This window comes from Numida meleagris, chromosome 2, assembly GCF_002078875.1.
Source record: "Numida meleagris isolate 19003 breed g44 Domestic line chromosome 2, NumMel1.0, whole genome shotgun sequence".
In the NCBI taxonomy this organism is placed as follows: domain Eukaryota; kingdom Metazoa; phylum Chordata; class Aves; order Galliformes; family Numididae; genus Numida; species Numida meleagris.
In genome coordinates this window covers 92,000,691-92,024,653 of record NC_034410.1, presented here as the reverse complement: position 1 = coordinate 92,024,653, position 23,963 = coordinate 92,000,691, and the positions used below count along the sequence as shown (strand labels likewise).

General features: G+C 36.5%; 1 long non-coding RNA gene across 1 annotated transcript; it reads left to right on the top strand.

The window, feature by feature from the left end:
- LOC110394635 lies at positions 449-22,925 on the top strand. The gene is made up of 3 exons (XR_002435765.1): positions 449-653; positions 20,941-21,056; positions 22,095-22,925. It is a non-coding gene; the product is annotated as an uncharacterized LOC110394635 (long non-coding RNA).

The window sequence follows — 23,963 nt, the reverse complement described above, 5'->3', positions numbered from 1 at the left end:
GAAGAGCCTTTTTGCTAATGCCCAACCTGACCTTCTCCTGATGCAACCCCATGCCATTCCCTCAGGTTCCATTGCTGTCACTAGAGAGCAGAGCTCAGCACTGCCTCTCCTCTCCCCTCCTCATGGCCTTGAGAAGTCATGGATTCACACCTCCCTTCTGTTGGAAAATATTACTATTTTCTCATTTTAAGTTGATTGATATTTTACTCCAATCACCTAATAACTGACTGCAAAATAGATGTTTCGGCACTGCATATGAGGTGCTGCTGAAATGGAAATAAACTGTGGCAACAGAACTCATTAAACAGGCAAAAGATTGGAATGAAAATAAAAATTAGGCAAGCATATTTGTCGCAGTTTCTTCTCCAGCCTAAAAGGGGGAAGAAAGGAAAAGGAATGTGTTATGGTTTTGTGATTTTTGTTGACGGTATTCCACATCATTACATCATGTAAGGTACGGGCAGTTAAAGAGTTAATTCCCTGGTTACTGCAAACTACCTTTTTTGGTGTGGCCCTCTGAGGGGGAGGGGAGGAGGTGTAAGCCCCAGGGGTCTTTGCGTTGGAGGGGAGGGGGGTGAAGCCGTGTGGGAGACACGGGCTCTGTTCCTTCCTGCCCGGCGGAGAAAGCACGTGGTCCTCCTGCAGTTTACTGTGTAAGATTTTCAGCCTGTAAACTCTCTAATATAATTCTACTAGCTTCATTGTGATATATTTAGTAAAATTAGTTGTTCCTCCTCAGATTGGTGCCGCTGTTTTTTTTGTGTTAGATCCGCCTACAAGTCCCTTGCTTTTTTCCCCTCTTCCCTTTGTTTTTCCCAGGGTGCGGCTCCGCGGCTTCTCTGCCGCTTTAGCCATCGGACCGCCCGGGGGCTGGCCCCTACTCACCGGCAATTTTTTTTTCTTTCCTTTCTCTTTTCTCGTTTCTTTTTTTTTTTTTTTCGGGCCTGTCCCCCTTGTCACGGACGCAGACTCTTAGATAATACCGTGACAGAATGAAAGGAAAATAAAAGTGGCAATTATCCACTCCAGGTACGGTCAGCGAACACCTGATCAGCCCAATCACTGCACTTGTAATAAAGACAGGGGCACTATGTTGGCTTGTTCTGAGATCATAGAATGGCCAGTGGGCTCCTCTACCTCAGGTATTTCTTCCTTATGCCCCTGAATATGTACCCGTGATATGAGCTGTCCCAGTTTCATAAATAGAAATCTGGTCATTTCAAGTTGGTCTCTAAGAAATACTTGCTGCCTGTCTAACAGAAGATGGTTTGAAGTTGTTTTTGAATTGCAGTGGTAACGTTGCTGCAGCAAGATCTGAAGAATGTAATAGCTGTAAAAGGTTATGCAGGCACACATAATTGAGTATGGCGATCTAAAATATTGCCTACTCATTCAAACAAAGTAGATATTGCTTTCCTTCAGGTTCAGAAGTTCCTTTACTCTCAAAAAGAAACAAAGTAAAGCTAAAATACCTTTGCTGCTAACTTTCCAAGATAAAAGCAGAAAATCTATATTCTGAAGTGCCTCTTCTGTGGATGTGTACAGTATTTGTCATACAATACATCTTAAGAGAAGATAACTTCTTTGGGCTTCAGTTGGTTTGCAATTGCTTCTACTAATTATGGAGAACTGGTGTTTTAGAAATAAATAAAATAATGCCAATATGAGAGAAAATGAAACTTCTGGGGAATGTTTGTTTACTTCATATTGGTGTTCATATTGTTCAGGCATATTTTCCAAAGCAGTCAGCTGAATTATTTGCTCAAATTGAACACTAAAATGGGGAATAATACAGTCATAAAGAGAACCACTGGATGGAGCTGTTTGTTGTGACTTTTATTTTACTCTGGAATATTAGAGTTATATAAGTACAAAATTACTGAAAGTGATATAAATGATAGGGGAAATATACAGAAACTTCATTAGAATTCACCATCTTATTAGATAAACTGCTGAATTGACAGAGCTCAATGGATCAGGACAGATTTTTTGACAATTCTACAAATGAAGCTGAGGAGAAGTGAAGGAGCAGGAAAAAAAAATCACTGCAAATATTTGTCTCAATCTTATTAAAGTAATATATTAGTCAAGTCTCTAACTGGATGTTTGGTGCTTGTTTGGATGCATTTTTTTTTGCTTTGTCTTTAAAAAATAACGCAGTATCCTGAAACACTCTTTAAATGACAAGAAAGAAATGAATGTTAGGAACAATCATGAATGATATGTTTTTAAAACAGTGCAAAACTCCACTAGGCTTGTCCATAGTATCATTAAATGCGAATTTACTCTGCTGTAAGTTGTTCAAAATAAAAAGGCAAACTGCGCAATGCAGAAATAAGCTCTTAATCATAAGCTCATTAGTACTGACTGAAATTTGCTTTTTATGAGGCAAATGATTTCTAAGCTCACACAGGTGGTGGTGGGGGGAGAGGTACTCATTTATTCATTTGTTTAATCTAGCTCAGAGCAAAGTTTGGGATGGTAATTATTGTGAAAAATAAAGGTAAAACCTTAATGGAACCTCCAGACAAATTTGGTTTATTTAGTTTCTCACAGAGTTCTTCAAATACGATAAGAATTTAATGAGGAATTTAACAAAATCATTCTTAAAGTAGTATATTATTTCCCACCACAATCACTACTGCAGCTTTAACGAAGATCTGAAAAAGCAACAGTCTTGAATAATAAAACTGTTAGAGGAATATTTCAGAATGGTGTTAATGGTGTACCAAAATAATGAAGTGCAAACAAAAAATAAGCCCTAAAACCAGAAAGCTTTCAATTGAAAACATCTGAATGATCTTATTTTAACAAAAAATAAATAAGAATGCTCTTGCTCAAGGGTTAGAGTCAAGCTACAGAACTTCAAAAAACATTCTCAAAAATATGATAGTCGTTCATATGACTGTTGTACTCTTTGATAAAAGGTGTGTCATAGAACACTAGTTGGCAAAAGCGGGAGAGAAAAGGTTTTGGAGAGGTCCATAAAATCTTTATTGAAATCTCTCATGTGTACTCAAGAAGTACACTGGCCTAGTGACAGAGATTAAATGTTCAGAATGTATATTGAGATATGCTGAGGTTTTAGTGTACTGAGTATTGATAGTATGATGAATTCTCACAGTTCGCTTCCTGAAGTTGCTCACAAGAGGAGGGAGAAATGAAAACACTACAGAAGATTCATGTACACAAAATAGGTTGTTAATGACTTAACTGAAAGAAGAACCTTCTTTTCAGTCTGTCCGTGTCACTAACAATGTCCAAAAGCCCTTGAGACCTGCTGAACTTATTTTCTCATGATGGTTGAAAAACCTGAATAGGATGGGATAGAATGAGAGTTTCCAAATAAAATATGAGGCTCTTAAGTCTAAATACCCTAATATTGAGTCTTAAAACAAGATTTTTTCTTTTGTTCTCAGTGTAAGTCATCTTTCATCACTCAAGAAATAAAAATTCATGTTCAGTAAGAGTATACAGTTCAAAAAAGTTAATTGTTGGCATGTCTTCTCTTACTGTCTCAGAGTTTTACCGACATATTTTCTTGACATCTCTGAATCTTTCAAACACAAAAAAACCCGTCCAAGATCCACAGTCTTTTTGATGTTTACTCAAGATTAGCAGTAGCAAGAGGAAAGACAGCCAGACTTTTCAGTTTCAAGAAAAAGTTATGACTGAGAAGTCCATTGGTAAAGAACTGTAAGCTGAATTTGGCCTTCAGGTAGTCTTGAAGCTGATACTTTCTGCACGCTGAATCTTGTCTCATCTTCCAGGAACCATAGAGACTACAAAGTAGGATATTATGGTTGCATAGACAAAACATTTTCCAGTAGTAGTACTGTCACAACAAGGAAATGAGGATGGCAACTCTAGAGAGGTAGGTGGAAATCTCTACTGTAACAGTAATCCATTATTCCCATTGCTCCCTATCCACAGCTGTGCCAAGGAAGAGGTCCTTCTATAGGACAAGGAATTAAAGAAGTGGTGCTATATGTTTCTAGGTGGGTTAAAATACACTAACTCATATTCTTGTACACAGCTGGAGGGAGCATTCCTATGAAAAAATTGAGATGGACATCAGTTGACTTATTCAGTAAAGTAGGTTTGCACAGCTGAGAGCTTCACAGATCATAAATGGGCTTACTGGATCTCTATTATCTGTTATTTTTTATTAGAATAATTGGAAATTTTTGTATTTATATTCCTTAAAATAATCTAAATTAATTTTTTAAAAAATTCTTCTGAATTTATGTGTGTGTCAATAATGACGTATTGACAGCTATCAATACACAGAAGCATGCTCATAATTATCAACAGTTCTTCCTTTGCTGGCATGAGAGATGTTTTGAGAGGTAGGAATGTGATTCTTTCTTTTATACATGTTTCAAAACATCATTTAAAAAATCGCGTTGCTTGAAAATATTTTAAACTTGAAAACTAATTTTAAAAAATATTTTTTTTCTGAAGAGAAACATTTTTGGTAAAGAAGAGGACTGTTCTAAAAGTAATACCTCCTGTTTTATTTTGTTGGCCCATGATGTCAGAGGCAGGTTATTGTTGTATGGTAGCAGAGGTTGAAACTTCCCACCAATTTTCAGTTACATTTTTTTGCTGTACAGCAAAGGAGTAGTCTGACAAAATGACGTCTGACACGGAAGGGTGGATGAAGCAAAGGTGGGTCACTAAATTTCCCATGCAGAAAAGATGTCACCCACTGACATTAATCAATGTTTGCTGAATGTTTATGGAGACCAAATGGTGGATGTGAGTACAGCTAGACATTGGGTGGTATGTTTCAGCAGTGGTGATAGCAATGTGAAAGACAAGCCATGTTCCAGATTGCCATGCAGATTTTTAGGAGTACAGTATGTAGGCTCCTGTTCATTGCTGGTGACAATGTATAGCTAATGGTGGTGACTACATTGAAAATGGTGTTTTGTAGCTGAGAACTTGCTCTATCAGTTAGTGATATTCTGTTCTTTATGTCTGTTACAGTCTCCATGAAATAAATAGGAGGCAGTACTTTTTGGGTGACCTATGTAACTTTTACTACTTCTAGTAGTGAAGGACATAACTAGTTTATCTGCTTACTGTTTTCAGATGAAGTTTAATTGGTGCAGTAGTTCTAGTAATTCTTGATGATTTTTCTTCAGGAATGCCTTAACCCATTTCAGTAGACATTCTAGTGAGGAAGAGTTTAAAAATATCGAAGAAATACTGGAAATTTCTTACAGTCTTCACAGGAAAAATGTATACACTTAGATTTATGATGACCAACTCCTACGATATTACAATCTATACAGTCTGTAGATGTGTTCATAAGCTCTCATAAGCTCTCTTCAGGCATAGGATGACCATAATCTTTCCACTAGAAATTTACATGCAGTATAATCTACAAACTGAGTTGCTCTCTTATTTATTGTAGACACAGTGACCTTGTTCTACAGCTTAAACAATATATCTTTGTACAAAAGTCTTACTTTGACTAAATGGCTAATGAGTTATTAAGTAAATGATTGAGCTTCCAGACTTTCAAATCAAATTACATACTGTAGTCATCAAAAATAATTTCAACTTCTCTCCCTTGGAAATGCATTCATTAATGGAAGGAGCTGAATGCAATTCTCAGTAAAAGAGTAAAGTGCTGTAAAGGTACAGGATTTACTAACTCCATTGTCCATTGCTTATCCCACCCATAGATCTAAATATCTACTATTACCATCACTCATTTCTTTTGAAAATTCCTCTTGGAAATCAGCAATAATGTCATGGCTTTAGATCATTCCTTTATTTCACAGATAATTAATTTAACCATTTAATTTCCTTTATGAGAAGATAAAAGAGAGAGTTAAATAGTAATTAGCTCTTGTAGACTTGATTATTGATGTTTACTTTACTTGAGATGTACCATCTGCAAAAAAAAAAAAGACTTGTTTTTTTTATTCACTGAATTCAACTGCTCTCTGATGCTTATTACTAGGGAAAAAAAAAAAGAGGTGATGGAATAAAAAAAAAAGTTATTTTTAATCAGATTATTGTAGACATACATAAGGCAGGGAAAAGCAGAAGAGAAGTTTCTTTCCATGTCGTTCCATAGTGTTAGCCCAAAATCTAATGTTGCTAGACCTTTTCATTTTCATTTTTCTTTTTTTCACTTTTCTGTGGCCTTTTATGGACTAGAACAATGTTTATATCATGAACATTTTATTTTTAATATTTATTTACAAGGCAGGATACTCAATTCATAATTATTCTGCAGAATATCAGACATTCATAAGGCCAGGAATATTTTAAACAATCCAAATGATATGAGTTCTTTGAAGACTGAGGATTTTTCAGAAATGTCTGTGATCATATACTCTAAGTAGTAACTTACAGTAAAAAAAAAAAAAAGAAAGAGTGGAGAGTCTGGAAAATTGGAAAGCATTAAAAACCAGTTTCACATGGTTCACACAATATATTTTGACATATTTTTTAACCATTTTCTGAGCTACACACCATCAAGTTATTGGGCTAACGTATCATTTCAAGGGAATGTATACATATTCACAAATGATGGGGAAAGAAAAATCCAAAAAAACTATGTGACCCAATTTATTAATGATATTAAGCTATTCAGTGTAGCATTCATAATTATATTCTATGAGTCTGTATTCATCAAAGTTGTTTATGAAGTATTACAGAAGTATTGTGCAACTGAATGAATGACTGAGTGATAGTGTGGAAGTTGATGTATGTATATAAAGTAATCATGGATTCACAGAATTGTAGGGGTTGGAAGGGACCTCTAGAGATTGAGTCCAACCCCCCTGCAAACCAGGCTAAAAAAAAGTAACAAAGTAATAAAGATATGGAAAATTCTATGTGTGGTAATGATACTCCTATTATTCTCCCAGAAAGATATGTTGATGTTATTACATAAAATTTCAATAATTAAAATAATTAAAAATTTTTTAAAGAAATTTTTTTTAAAAAATCTGAGTGATTCAGAAAACAGTATGTACCAAAGCAGAAAGCCTGTATCAGTATATATATTCAGTAAGGATTCATCATAAAAAAACTGTATAGTAGTTGTTTTCTCTTTTCTTTCAGGACATATGGTAGATTTTAAAGAGGCACCAAGGCTGACCATGTACTGTTGCATTAAATTGTGAAGTGAGTTAATTACTACTTCTAATTCATCCTTCAGAAAATGACAACTCAAAATTCTGAGGAAAATTTATTATTTTCTGATAGCTCTTATTGAATGGCATCTCAGAAAAAGATTTTGATTCTGATGTTTTAATTTCTTTCTTCTAGACAAAGTAGGAGAGTTTACAACTCTGTTTGCTGTGTCTTAGCTGAAATCCTTTGTCTAAGCTAGCTAAAATACAACATGGAATTCTTGATATTTTTGAAGTAGAACCAAACAGGAAATAGGTAGTTAGATTAGATTACCTAACATATTAGAGATTTTAAGTGGAAAGGGAGGAATGGAGGTCAATTAAAAAAATATTCTATCAAGATATCTCTGGTGTATGCTAGATCATTTGCATGCATTTCAGAAGAGGGAGAGTCAAATACTAAGGTTCTGGAAATACAAACTGAATTTCACCTCTTCTACTCCCCAACACCAACTTAAAAAAAAAAAAAAAAAGTTAAAAAAATAATCAGTAAAGGCCTGTTTTCAGCTTTGATGTTAGAGTTACAAAAAACAGAAGATACAAATAGTGAAAACTTCAATTCTAAATCTTCTGCTTTTCCCTGTACTATTGTATTAAAAAAACAGTTATCCTTTCTATTCCAGCCTAGTAGACCTAGTAGACCTAGTGTTCTTGTTCCTATAATTACATAGTAGGAAGGGTAAATAATCAAATATTTTTTGTTCTCAAATACAGTATCCGTACCAGAAAAACCTCTAAAATTAAAATGTGCAAATGGAGTTCCTCTTAAAACTCATTTTTTTCAACTACAATCCAAAAATAAAGAGGTTTAGGTGAAATTCATTTAAAAATTATGATTTTTAAAATAAATATTGAACATACTATGAAGGAAAAAGACAATCACAAAGTCACAACTTCAAAACTTCAACAATGATTGACAATGTGCAATCACATTTTTCATGTTTCTGTAATTTTTTTACTCTTTGTCATGACAACAGGCTAATTTTATGTTGTCTTTTTTTTTCCCTCATATGGAAATAAAGCATTCATTTCTCTGAAAGGGTTATTTTGACTTCTCTAAATAACAGACAGTAGCTTCCCACAGAGCAGTTCTGAGTTCTCTGCAGAAATTTTCTATTCAGGTTTTATTTCAGCTACTTGGCATGGCTACAAAGGGAACATGCTGTTTTCTTTGTATCTAGACTGCTATGGGTACTACGGATGGTCTCCACCATTCCTGCCTATTTGTCATAATCATATATGTATTTTAATAAATACATTTTCATAGTAAGCTCTCAGAAACTCAATTCAGATTTCACAGATTTATTAACACGAAAACCTATTAATAGAGAAAATGAAAAGAAAATTTATTTTCCATATAATGTTTTTTTCCTTCAGTTTTTTTTCTTTCTTTCTTTTTTTTTTTTACTACAAAAAATTGATAGTAATTTAGGTTCTTAATTTTTGGATAAAGGATTGAGTGGAAATTGGTGTTTTGACTTGTCAGTTTATTAGTTATAACTTACTGCTAGTTTATTTATTAGCTAATTCATTGTGTACATTTCTGTAAAATGTCATTGCCTTGAGCTAAACCAGCTCTTTAAAGTTTGAAAATTATCAGGGTACAAACTGATTGAGAGAGTGAACCCTTCCTATTTTCTGTATGTGAGCAGTGAATGAACAGTGAGCAAAGGTAACTGTGGTTTGTTACTTCTGAATAATTTGTTAATGAGTCAGTTTGAAACCTCACCAGGAAATTTTTCCATGAGCAATAAAAGTGACTTTTGTGGTCCTGAAAGAAAGATCACTTTCCATCTGTGAAGAGCAGATGTACACAGAGATTCTAGAAATTCATTACTCCTGTGGTGTATTTTCCTTTCTTTTTCTGCCCTATACCTATCTTAAATATTTTTTATTATTTTACTTGTGTAAGCATCATACATATTTTTTTGTGATGTCTCGTAGCTATATTCAGAGTTCATGGGCCAAAGTGGTCAATGTACATGTATTGTCTTGGAATGAACTCTTGTATCAAGCATTTTTTATTTGCAGAGCTGATCAAGGGAAATGGCTATGACTGAAAGCCCCTTATCAGGAGTAGTCAGCATGGATTCAGCAAGGAGAAAGAATGCTTGATCAGTCTGGTAGCCTTCTATGTCATGACTGGCTGAGAAGATGAGGGGACAGCAGTGGATGCTGTGTAACTTGTCTTCAACTAGGCCTTTGACACCGTCTCCTATAACATCCTTGTAGGTAAGCTTAGGAAGCGTGTGTTACATGTGTGGATAATGAGGTAGATTGAGAACTGGCTGACTGGAGGATCTCAAGGGATTGTGATTAGTGGTGCAGAGTCTAGTTGGAGGCCTGTGGCTAGTGGTGCTCCCCAGGGGTTGGTACTGGTTCTGATCTTGTTTAATATCCCCATCAGTTATCTGGATGAAGGGATAGAGTGCACCCTCATCAAGATTGCTGATGATAGAAAGCTGGGAGGAATGGCTGACACCCCAGAAAGCCGTGCTGTCATTCAGCAAGACTTGGACAGACTGGAGAGTTGGGCAGGGAGGAACCTGATGAGGTTCAACAAGGGTAAGGGTAGAGTCTTGCATCTGAGGAGGAATAATTGCATGCATCAGTACAGGTTAGGGACTGACCAGCTGGAAAGGAACTCTGCAGAGAAGGACCTAGGGGTTTTGGTGGATAACAATTTGGCCATGAGCCAGCAGTGTGCCCTTGTAGCCAAGAAGGACAATGGTATCCTGGGGTGCATTAAAAAGAGCGTGGCCAGCAGGTTGAAGGAGGTGATCTTCCCTCTATACTCTGCCCTGGTGAGGCCACACCTGGACTACTGTGTCTAGTTCTGGGCTCTCCAGATCAAGAAAGACAGGGAAATTCTGTAGAGAGTGAGCTGAGGGCCACAAAGATGCTTAAGGGCCTGGAGCATCTCCTTAATGAGGAAAGGCTGAGAGACTTGGGTCTGTTCAGCCTGGAGAAACTGAGTGGGGATCTTATATCAATGCTTATAAATACCTAGAGAGTGGGTGCCAAGTGGATGGGGCCAGGCACTTGTTTGTTAGTGTGTAGTGGCAGAACAAGGGGCAATGGGCACAAACTGGAATGTAGGAAGTTCCATATGAACATGAGAAAAAAATTCTTCATTTTGAGGGTTACAGAGCACTGAAACAGCTTGATTAGAGAGGTTGTGAAGTCTCTTTCTCTGGAGATATTAAAAACCCACCTGGATGCTTTCCTGTGTGACCGACCTACTGTAGGGAACCTACTTTAGCAGGGTTTTGGACTAGGTGGTCTCTAGAGATTGCTTCCAATGCTTATTTGTCTGTGATTCTATAATATTTAATCAGTCTATAGGAAACACATATAGGGAACTTATTTCCCCAATATTACAAGACAATTATTAATTAACATAGCTAATCATTTTTTATGACTTTGCTATTTCAAAACCATTTTTAATATTTCCACGCATTTCTTATTTTAGTCATATTTCTCTATTATCTAAGAATCTTATTTCTGTCACAATGCTCTTGCAAACCCAAAAGTCAGATATGAATGGTGGGCTTGGTAAAATGTGTGGTTTTATTATTTTTTTGCTGAGTAAGACAGCTTGACACATTGAGTAGAAAACAAACAAGTAAATCTGAATACTGTCTTTAATTGCAATGGATGGTTATCATGCTTTGGTAGTGGGATATGAAGAATTTTCCTAGGATGAATACACTTAATCAGATGACATTAATATTCTGAGTTTTTAAAGGTACCATGTTAGCTTCAGTGTCTCCTGTCCTAGGTTCCCTAGACAGCTATTAAAGAGATGATTCAAGGAAAAGTAGCAGCAGGTTAGGAATTTGTTTTTCAGGAAAGGATAGATGGATGGCAGTGTAGAGCCTAAGTCAATATGATACCTTAACAGAAAAGGGAAAGTAGAATGCTGAAATGCATAGTTCTCTGTCTTGAGAATGCCTGAGCTGGAGTTCTTTGTCCTGTTCAGCCAGTAAGAATGGCCAGAGCCTGAGGAAATGTGATGTACAAGAAGAGATCAAATCAATTTGGGTTGCTTATTTTGGAGAAGGAAGGAAGACATAAGTACAGTTTCCTGAAACAAAGTATCTCCAGCATTACTATGCTACTTTTGCCCAAGTTCCTCACTTTTCTCTGCCTTTAATATGTCATAATGCATGTAAGATACACATACAGATATACTAGCTTACTGGTAAACTCAAAGATCTTTTCTTGCTTGCATGTATCCACAAACGTAATCCTGACGCTTGAAAAATATAGTCCTTTGTGTTAACTCATCAGAAAGTGAGATCACTATATTTTATGTATTCAGAAATGTCTTCTACTTTTTTGACTGTAAACAACTGCAAATACAAAACAGTTATAAACTGAAACTTGAAATTACTATTAGAGTTGTTAAAAACATTTTGGCTGTGCACTGGAAATTAGACAGTCATTATGCAGGTGAATGTGGGAAGACAGAGGAGAGAATATGTAAGGTTCAGCAGTGTTCTGACAAGAAAGTGATTGCATAGGTGGACTTCCAAAGACATGTTTGAATAATATCTGTGCAGTGAGTTCCTGATGGGAATGACAGAATGCAGTTCAGTGTCTATCATGAGAGGGATAGGAGAAAAATAATGAGAAGAAAAAAAATACTCCTTTCAATAATCAACTTGTTACACAAGAGGAACTGTTCTACGTTGAGCTGTGAAACCAATGCAGAGAACTGGAAATATAATTTTATTAGACAAGACTGACAGCTTAACATGAAGCACAGTATAATATGCAATTTTTAGCTAAGATATATTGGTCAGATTTTGGGACGCACTACTAAGAGCTTTTTTTGTGGTGTGCTGATTTATGAAACAGTTCTAATATGGCTGGTTATTTTAGCAAGCAACTAACACAATTAAATAGGAAGTAATTTGGTTAGATCTGGTCTACCCTTAATACTCTTAAGAAACTTGACACAGAAATATGTGTAAATTCTCCATTCCATGTGCCTGTTCTGAGCTCCGAGTTATACTGCTGGGATCAATATACAGTCTTAGAGACAATTTTAAGAAGCACACTTATGTAATGAAGATATGTACTTATATATCTCATTCATATTAAAAAAGTTACCTACATGGCAAACAATGCATTTCTGGTAGGTGAAAATATAGGGAGTTTTCTTTGGAATATTGTAAGAGCTTTTTCCATACAAATAAAGAGAAATAAAACAGGAAAAAAACTAAGCACTGAAACCCAACAGCCTGTTAGAACACCGTATGATCTCCATTTCCATTTCAATTGATAAGGGTGACTGAAATGGATCATGCTAATAATATTTTAAATTATCTAATAAAATTCAGGAAAAACATCATAATTTTTTTATTAAGCTCATATAGTTATCTTTTAATTAAAAACATTCCTACCACTCTTTTCAAAGAGAACCTAAAATAAAAGAGACCAATTTCTAGCTAGTAGCATGTTCCATCATTGACATACATACTACCTGTCTTTACCTAGCAAGTTGGTTTCAGTCATACACTAAGTAGTTTTACATTGTTTACATTCATTGACATCTGTCTAATTGGAATTAATTCTCTCAAAAAAGAGGCAGAATTTGCTGAGCAAATCATGTTCTTTGATACCCACAATGCAGAATATTTAAATCAGCTAAAATTATCTTGTTTTGGTTTGACTAATTTCATTAGTTCCACTTAGAGTAATCTTATTTAGTACTTCATATATATAGGACCTGTTACTATATGTTCTGTTACATTGCCACAAAATTGTCAGCCAAGCTGAGATTATCAGTGGTCAAATGATATTCAGTGTTGTCATGGTTTTATGATTTTTGGTTATTGGTATTCCACATCATAACATCATGTAGTGCACTGGGAGTTAAAGAGTTAATGCTCCACTTCTGTGGATCATAGATATTTCTGGGTACCTGGTTTTCAGAAGAGAAGAACAACTGCACTTCCCAGAGGACCTTGCTGTTCTGTTACAGTTTTCCATTCAGAGGGAAAGATAAAAACTGTTCACATATCATGAGACTTCCCCTTTTCGCTCCTGCTCGTCCCGGCAGCATCTCGCTCCCTAGCAGTCTCACCATCGGCATTAGAGTAAGGCCTCTTTGTTTTTTGGACGGTCTCTCTCATTGTATTGGATTTATTAGCTTAAATTGTAATTCTATTGTATTATATTGTGTTATTTTACATTCTGATATCTTATTTAGTAAATTAGTTTGTTTCTCCTCAGATCATTGCCGCTGTTTTGTTCTTAAGCCCATCTCCCTACCCTTTTTCCCTTTTCCCTTTCCGGGGGTGTGGGTCCGTGGGTTCCCCCGCCCTATTAGTCATGGAACTGGGCCGAACCTGCCCGTAAACCATTGACATTCTTGGTGGAGAATGCGGGCAGAGGCTGCTTTTTAGCTTTTAGAGCAAATCTCTCTCTGCTCTTGGAGAGCTTCGTTATCAATACTGCACAATATATGTGTTATAACTATAAACACGGCCTTGAAAAATCCAGGCGGACTGCCAATATTTTGGGATATTTTGTAAACTTTTTGACTGCTGCTAGCTTGCTTTTGTGAAGAGAAAAAAACGATTCCGATTTCTCTTTTTAAACTTCCAGAGGGAGCTGCTAATGTTACAGAACTTGTGATTTTTAAACCATCTCTCGGTCTCCCCCTTGAATCCTTGATGTGTTTTTTGAATGCTCATCTGACCATGTTGTCAATCTCCCTGAATATACTACTCATCATTTTACTCATTTCACTCAGTATCTGTTTTTTGAGGAAGCCTTCTCCAAAGCTAGAGGATACTGAATGGCAGGGAGTGTGGAGGGACCTGGGAGCGACTTTAGAGAGATGGGCATTCCTGGTGTCATGGAACTTTAATCCTGAACACCTGGAAGATCCTGAGAGCCTAAGCAGATATTTGAGACAGCGATGTGGCAGCTCAGGCAAATCTGAGGAGGCACAAATTATTTGGGGCCTGGCTTATGCTTATCGGGCCTTATTCAAGTGTGACAAGTGTGGATTACTGTAAAGTCAAAACAGGAAAAAGGTGTTTTATGAGGTAAAGATAAATGATCAAGAAAAGTACAACTTTCTTTTGCATTTCTGAGTTCTCTCACAGTTCCATACTTCTGAATAGTATGTTGAAATTTGCTGGAAAAGTAGGTAGGAGAAGAAAAAGTTGATATAGCAATGCATAAGGACAGGGGAGAGATTAACAGTTCCATTAATGTAGGTTCTGGTATTTAATAATGAAAAAGACTGTGTCTGCAAATGACCTTCTCATGGCATAGAAGTGAAAAATATTTTCAGATGCTCTTAGCATGTTTCAACAGGTTTTATTGGAAATGTAATTTTTAATCTGCATACGGCTGAATTATGTGTTTATAATTATATGAAAGTGAAACTTATTTCTAAATGAGAATGACTCAAAAGGGATAATACATGCATCTTTCCTTAATCTTTCAGTATTTATAATTCCGCTCCATCTAAGACAAAGCTGTGCCTTCCATATTTATTAATTGCATTGAAAAATCACTTTTATCCCCACACATTTAATGTTGCTCATGAAATTTAGCTGCTGGAATTGGAATTTTCTTCTACATCATATAAAACCAAGATAATAAAATCGTACCTCTTTAGTGACAGAGTTCAGTTCAAATGGTACACTGTATACTATTAATAATGAAAAGAAAAAGAAAAAAAATCTTCTTAGCCTTTGCAGTGAAAATTCCTTGTATGTATTCAGCTACCAAAAGACAATACTTCAGCTTTTAAAAACAGAAATTTTAAGCAAGAATAGAAAAGCATCCCTCTCATTCTGGATTTTTCATTATGTAAATCACCAAATTAACACTCAGTCACAAAACAAATGGTGATACAATACTGTGTTCAAAGCAGATGTAGTTTTACATTTTTTGCCCATTGTATTTTTTAATCAAATAAATGGTTCTTTTCTCAGTGCTAATATTGGACTATGTAGTGAGCATGTTCTACTTAATTACAACACTTACAATTACCTTTTCTCTGAGTTACAGTTACCTTTTTTTAGTCTTACCTTCTCCTTTGCCTCATGTTTAAATGCTGCCATCTACTTGTGTTATGGGAAAATTAATATCAGAGTTCAGAAAGCATGAACTTTCATACCAGAAATATATTACTGCATGTGTTCAGCTTCACAGACCACTGGCAAACATGAGCTATTTTAAAGTGTTCACCTCAGAACACCAAGAAAGTAGTTCAAGGACATCAAACTTCATTCACACTGAGAGAGAACTCACACTTTTCAGAACATATTTGTTTTTATTCTGCTTTAGGTCTGACAGATTTGAGCTGTCTTTTCACTATACCACTTTCCTCAGTGCTGCAGACAGAGGCTTTTTTAGCACAGAGCTTCAGGAATATCTAGAGATGATTGGGCATTTGTGTAACTGTAAACCACCAAGAGCATGAAGAAAAAGCTGCAAAGCAGGATTGCGTTAAGTCAGCCTCACATTTAGTAGGACCTGCTCATAATCAGCTTAGTGCTAGGCTCTCTGGATAGCACTGGCTGAAAGCCATGTTTTTGTGTTTGTGTAAACATCACAGTTCATCATCATCAGTCTTGTCCTAGTGGATAGCAGTCAATGGAGAGGTGACTGCAGTACGCTTCTCAAGTGGTTCAAACCAGTAATGAATTGTGGTAGCAGCCTACCTGTAGGAGACTGCTTCTGTGATAAACTGTACTGGGCAGATGTCTCTCAATACTTTAGCATTTCTTGAAGGAAGGTAATAATTTTTGCAAAAGGGTGTCTATATGAATGTAAACTTTTGCTGTTCGGTAATTCAAAACAGAACAAACTGAGAGCAAAGGGATTTCATGTCTGGCGAATGTATGCTGCAGCACAGGGTGCAGAATTGCTCTTGGGTTTGCTAATCAGAAGTTATTAGTCTATTACATCAGTCTATTAAAAGGACTATTTCTAGTATGGAAATTTGAAAAGCTGGGCATGGTGTAATTGTTCTTTCATTTGACTTCTAATAAAAAACTTAACATTTGGACAGTAAGGAACTTTTTATAATCTTTCTCACAGTTTTCTATTTTCTGTTATTTTATATTCTTTTATTCTAAGGAACTCATATAATGCTTTTATTGTTCTTCCTTTAAAATATATTTTTAAGTGAATGTAAGTATTAATGAAAGCAAATCTTATTTTTATTGAAAGTGGAAAAAACCTGCACTGGCTCAGTTTTGACTGAGATACTGTTTATATCTGTGAAAAATAACATAGTCATGACAAATACAAGGAAACCATTTACCTGCTCCGCTTACAAAGGAAAAACGTATATGTAGTTCAGCACATGTTGATATAAATTGTACTAATCCATCCTTGAGTGAGATAATTTATGTGACTGTGTTTTCAAAACCTGAGTTGATGTAGCGTCCAAAGATGCAAAAATATACTATTATGTACTGCAGATGTCCCTTGTGTCTGACAGTAGTATAAAAACTAACAAGTAGTAATTATGTAAGCAGATACATTTTACGAGTACAGTGTACGGTCTCAGTTTTGAAAGGATAATGAAATCCTTAGTAGTTTTCACTCAGTAGTGTTCTCCTAATCTTCTTCTGAAAGCAGCAAGATAGGAAAGGCTAAATTCTACACCGCAGATACTAATTACATATCTCAAGTATAGCATTGCACATGCTGTTTCAGGCTTTGCTTTGCAGCGTACACCTGCTTGGAAGCATAGGCTAAACTATAAAAATCTTAATACTCATTGAGACTAGGACAGAGGTTTCAAGGATAATCCACATTAAAATAAGATACTGGATAACATTCTGACGTTGTTACTAGAAATCCCTCTATGGCTTAAGGACATACAAGAAAGACAGAACTTAACTGGAGATTCAGTTGGACTGAACAGTAAGTGAAATATATCAGTTGCTTTTTACTAATTCACTCTGCTAATGTACCTTCTTGAGTCTAGGTCCTTAAATTGACATGTAAAAATATAGCTATAATCACTAAATTATCAATACACATATTTAATACTAAGTAAAAATTCTTAGATTTGAAGCAACTTTAGCATAGGCGTCTCTGATAAGCAGTTAATTTAGATTCAGGAAGACATATCCTCTGCTAATTACAAACAAATTTGTAAAACAATAGCTATCAAACATTACCATAAGCACCTAGAAATGATACATTCAAATGCCATGTAGTCAAGTTCAAAATTACATAAACAGTAAATGTAAGAGACCATCCTCAGGGACGTAGTCAAATTTCTCTTAAGATATGTATATTAAGATTGTGTTTTTCATGATGGCTTCTGAAAAATCTTGAGCATCATGCAGTGAAGAAACAAATAATGCAGAGATTTACTTACTAATATTTAAGCGTATTGGTATTTTGAAAAAGGTTGCACAATACATAGCATGTACCGAATGTACAGCAAGTAACTTGTTAAATATCAGCTAGTACCTTCATGTCTCATTCAACATGTTATTCTGTTCCTTAACTTATTTGTGTTGTTGGTGGTTTTCTTTTTTTGTGTGTCTTTTTAAAATCTGTCTGAACTTTCTTCTTTTGTACATAGATTGCTCTGGAAGTAATGCCTCTTATTTATGGAAATTTAAACAGATGCAAAGAGCACAGTAACACCATTTTCTAGAGCAAATTCTCCACTACAAAATGCTGTTTTTCAACATAGTCATGACCATTAACTATGCATTTTTGCCAGTGATGAACCTGAGTGCCACGCTTGTAAAAATTTGCACCAGTGGAGGTGACCCACTGTTTCAGAGCTGCTATGATGGCATCATTACTAGGAAATGTTGCCCATGCAGTCCATCCCTCTCCCACTGCCTATGCATTTCCTTCTTTTCCCTCAGTTTTACTAGTAGGCCCTTGTTCAGCCATGCCAGTTTCCTGCCTCCACTGCCTGATTTCTTATGCTGGGGAATGGAGAGCTCTCATGCTCTCAGAAAGTTGTCCTTAGAAAGCTACCAGTTCTCTTCTGTTCTGTTCCTATGTCTCTACAGTCAGTTTCCCAGGGGGAAAGGCTCTCCTGAAGTTCAGTGTCCCGACTGCTCTTTGCCAGCCTCATGTTCCTTGAGATCACAAACTCAACCAGGGCACGGTTGCTACATCTCAGACTCTCTCCAGTCTTAACCTCTTTAATGAGCTCCTCTGAATTGATGAGCATGAGGTCATGGTAACGGTTCACCTCTAGTTGGTTTGTTTAATACCTGGACCCAGAAGTTATACTTAATGGACTCCAGGGGTCGCCTGGCTTGCTTCCAGCCCACTGTGTTTCTTTCACACAGACATCTGGGTGGCTGAAATCACTCATCAGGGTGAGAAGCTGTGAGTGTGATACCTTTTGCAACTGACACAAGGAGACCTCATCAACATTCTCCCCTTGATCAGGCAGCCTGTAGTAGATCCTGATCACCAGAAGTTCTTTACTGATCTGGTCCCTAATTGCAATCCACAAGCACTCAGCATGAACATGACTGTGTTTAGAGGCATCTTTTTCACAATCTATCCACTTTTTAATATATAGGCCAACTGCCCAGCCCCTCCTGCCTTGCTTATCTCTTCCAAAATGCTTGTAGCCATTGATTATAGTTCAGTTGTGCAATTTGTCCCACTATTTTTCTATGATAATAATTAGGTCATAGTTTTCTAATTGCACCATGGTTTCTATCTTCTCCTGCTTACTTCCCATGCTGCTTGCATTAGTATAGAGGCACATCAGCTGGGCTATTCGCCTCATTACCTTCCTGGAGGTGCTTTCCCAAATTTCACTGGGACAAATCTGATGTTTTCCCCTGATGCATTCTAAAATGACAGTGTTTCCTGGCTCTTCTCTATCACTCATCAGTACATGCCCTTCCTCCATCAAATCTAGTTTAAAGCTCTGGTGATAAGCCCAGCCAAATTCATGAGAAAAAGAAAAAAGAAAAAAGAAACAAAGGAAAAAAGAAACCATGTAATAGTTCTATTCTGCACTTCCTGTTATTTTCCTGTCAGAGGGCAGCACAGAAGTGGAGGATGATAACAGGCCAGAATTTACTCCCAAGATTTTGTGCTACATACTGCAGTTGAATTCAGCACACTTTAACACGGTATATCTATGGAATATAGTAATATACTGTTCGCAAATAAGTTTCCATCAAGGATATTAGGATGTTTTGTAATGTACATAATGAAGAAAGATGACACTGTATCAATCACTTTATGCTTTCATTTGCACTTATATTTCATGGTTTAGGGAATATGGCAAACACATAGTTCTGAGCATTCCTTTAAGACACTCAGAGCAGTCAGTTATAAATTAATATTAGATACATGATAGGGATTTGGGGTCACCTACTGGACTGCCAACTGCCTGTGGTATCTTTCTGATTCACCACGAATCCAGCTTCTCATCAGAGATACAATACTCTTTCCCCCTTGCTGCAGGCAGTGTAATCCCTGCCCTGACTCTGCTTTTGGGGGATATACTCTTCTCTGTTCTCTGTTGAAGTACTTGCTACTTTCTCAGCTGCAGTGGAAGCAGTGACTAAAGATACCCTTAAATTAGATAAGATAATGTGAAGCAAGTTCCAGACCACCCAGAAATTGTCCTAGGGGAGTTTGTTTCGATTAACTTAGAAGATAACTAGTAGGAAGGGGTTCAGTAATTCCATAGACTTTTCATTCTTTTACCATACCTGTAGAAAGGAAATGTTGTTACTTCAGGTCCGTGACAGCAGGCTTTTAGAAAATGTAAGTCTTGAAACAGAACTATGATACCTAGAGTGGACTAAATGAATGTAAGAAGTTGAACTGTAAGGAAAAGTTCGCTGATAGAGTAAGCTCTTATCCCAGCAGCACAGACATGCGTACCTGAAGTAGACCCTTACAGGTGATCTGTGCAACGTTTGACCACCAGTTTAACACAGCAGTTTCATACAGCAGATTCTCAGAAGACTAGAATTTTTTTTCTCTTGACGCTGTAAGCTCTCAAAACAGATGCACAGTGAAAGCTCTAGAGTACGTTTGATAGTCTGTATAGCTTAATTTTACCTACTAGAATGAGTCATTGATTTTCATTCTCCTAAAGTCTACTCTATATCCTAAAATACTCACTACTTATTTATTTTCCTAGCACTGAAATTAACGCTTCTAACAAAGTAACTGACACCTTGTTAATCTTTCAACCTTGGACAATACTTACTCATTGTATCTCCTTGCAGGAATAATAACATTTGCAGTCATCTCCTTCCAACCTGTTATGATGACATCTGAATTTTTTTTTTTTAAACTCACAGATTTTGCAACATGGTTAATGTGTCTCCCTTAAGATTGATTAATCGCAGGTGTCCTTATTAAAATAAATAAATAAATAAATAAATAAGACTGTGAATTTTTTTTGGTTCCTGAATGGGCCCAGTTGGCAGAGGCTGGTCCTGCTGTAATGCTACTGGGCAGGGAATGATGGCCCTGGAGGCTGACACAGGGTTCTAGGCTATGAGGAAGGCCCAAGGTGATTTGGCGTGAAGAGTCAGGCTGGGAGTTGCCTTCAGAGACACTGAAACAAATGTGCTGCCAAAAATTGTAAGACAATTTTAGTTTGCATATAGCTGAGTAATGCCACTAATGAAATTATAACTCTCTTTGCATATGTTTGAGAACTTCCTGTTTTTCAATATGCTGTAAGCATTACTTTCATGATCATAATTAGAAATTTTCATCAAGTATAGTTTAACATTTAAATTATTTTATTTCCTTCTCTCCCCTAAACTAGTCACCAGATGGACTTGAACTGTGTCAACGGTTTATGGGTGTTCGGCCCGGTTCTGTGACGAATGGGATGGGGGACCCACGGACCCATGACCCGGGAAAAGGGAAGAGGGAAAAAGGGTAAGGAGATGGCCCTGAGAGCAAAGAACAGTGGCAACAATCTGAGGAGAAACAAACTAATTTACTAAATAAGATATCGGAATGCAAAACAACACACTATAATACAATATAATTACAATTTTAAGCTGATAAATCCAATACAGAGAGAGAGAATGTCCCAAAATCAAGATAGGCCTTACTCTACTACCGACGATAAGATGGCTGGGGAGCGAGGTGCTGCCGGGACGAGAGACGGGCGGAAAAAGGGACAAGGTCTCATGATCTGCAAGTTTTTATCTTTTCCCTCTGGCCGGAAATGGTAACAGAGGAGCAAGTACCTTGGGGACTGTAGTAGTCCTTCTCTTCTGAGAACCAGGTACATTCACTACATGATGTTATGATGTGGAATACCAATAACCGAAAATCATAAAACCATGACAAACTGGTATTTTAACATGCAGTTAGAGTTAAATGTTGTTAAATATGCTTTAGGTAGCATTCTGAATATATTCCAGCTCTGAATTTTACAGTCACACAGAGAACACAGAGAGAAAATCAATGTGCTCTTTTTTCTTTCTTTCCTCAATATCAATTTCAATAACAGCTGAAGTATGATTTGGAAAAAAAAAAAAAGGAGATGCTATTAGCCTGTTAACACCACATTTTGAGAAAGTGCAGGAAAAAGATGTTTGGTTTCTGTATGGGAACTGCTGAGTTACAGCCTGAACCACTGATTGAGCACCTGGAGGAAAGACCCAGTCAGCCCTGAGAGCACAGGTGAAGGCAATTCACCTATGTGACTGGAGCCAGGCTCCACCCCTCTTAGGCCTCATTTAAGGGCAGACTGCCACTGAAGAAGGGTCTCTTTATGGAGATCCTGCTTTGGTGGAAGCTCTTCCCTGTGAACCTGGGATCTTCTGATATGGGTGAGCAATCTACTTCCCTTCCTTTGTAGCACCTTGCTATTGTGCCAGTCTTTCTACCTCTTTTTGTAATGTCATTTTCCATCATGTTTATCTTTCTGATTGCTACTGTTTCCTTCTTTTTTCCTTACATTAGGCAGCACCACTGAACTGGTGAGTATCCTGAGGAAGATGTTACGCTTTCATCTCTGACAAATGAAAAAGAGACGGAACAGAGACTTTCTCAGTCTTCTGGTAGCAAGACTGGTAAATTACACCTAGTGCTGAAATATGGAAGAATAAGTTTATAATCTGCATTTGTGCAGACTGTATATAACCTCATGCTGGCCCTATGTTTTTATGAGCTTGTGATCTTTAAACAATTGCATATTTTAATTGCATTTGGTCAAGGATGTGTTTGATCTCGGGGGCTTATACAACATGGTTAATTTAACCTAAATTTTTAGGTGAGGTTGAATATATTTAAGGCTGGCTTTCTTCATCAGGTCATTTATTTCTTTTCACAGACTGTACAGAGGCTTGCCTTTTCTTATGCACTTACGATGTGAAGTCATAGAAAAATATGAACTAATTGTAGCTCTTAATTATTAGAAGTAATCACTACTGTTTTCATTGAAACAACTAGTGAATACAAAAGCTATGAAATTGTGTTATGGCACTTCCCATAGGAACACGAAATGGTGGTTTATGAATATCATTAATATAATATGGAAGTGATCTGTTTGGTTTTGCTCTTCTATTTGGGTTAACATTAGTCAGTCAGTCAGATGTTACTAATGAGCAAGTTGGTGAAAGCTTATCCAGCTGCTGAGAAGGTCAATGAAGTGATAGTCCTCTTTTTCTCTTTACTTAGTCTGCATCTAGAAAACAGCATTAAAAAAAATGTTTTCACTGATTAACTGAAGTCATCTTTGTATTAATAAGGGAATATGAAGTATGTTTCTGCAACGTTCTCTAGAAGATGATTATAACATCAGCTATTATAAAATGATTTAATTTTATATGTATTATTAAGAAGTTTCCAATAAAAAAAATATATAAAATTGTTAGGACTCCTTATGATCAGAAAACACATTGAATCATAAGGATTTTCTAGACAAAAAAGAATAAAATACTAGACAGTATGTTCAAGGCAGAGTTGCTTGCTTTTTAGTCTTTTTCAATTACTGACAGTTTTTCCCAAGATTTCTTTCCATCACTCTTTCTTACAAAGGATCAGAAGTGAAAATTTCTTTCCAATTAAGCTATACAAAATTGCATAGACAAAAAGTGCTGGAAAAAAAACCCCATTTTTGGGAGATTCAGCATAAAAGAATGCTGACATAAGCGATAAAATCTCTCAAACCAATTGGTTAGTGTCTGAGTGGTAACAGAAGGCTCCCTTTAAAGGTTTCTTGTAGCAGCATCTTCAGCTGAATCAGGAGAGATTTCCCCAACGGCATTTCTACTTGTTTTCTGTACTTCAGCTGTATTCCTGTAGGACCACTCCAGTGTCACTTGTTATTCCTCACTGTTGATTATCTTAATCTACATACAAAGTATCTCCTAATTGTCTTGCCTGTGTGTGAAAGAGTACTTTATGCAATGATTTCTGCATCTATTGTATCAATTTGTACTGACTACTTACATTATGTACAATTTGGCCAGTTCTACAACTCTGAACCTGAGGTTCTTTGGGACAGAGTGTCTTTCTGGGAGGTTAATATGCACATTTAAACATACAAATTGTTCTATGTGCAGCAGAATCTGTTTGAGAGAATCTTCCTACCTGGAGAGCACCTCTTGCAATTTATCAAATATTTTGTTATGAAGGCAGCTGAAAGTTCAGTCAATTACAATACCTCAAATGAGTCTCTTATCTCTACCTAGTTTCTAAACACCTGGGGAGTTTCTGGACAACCCAGGATATTAATGACTTCATTATTTAAATGCACTGAGTGTATGCACAATCCCAGTCCCAGTACCCAATTACATCACAATTATAACCACAGGACAAACTTGAATT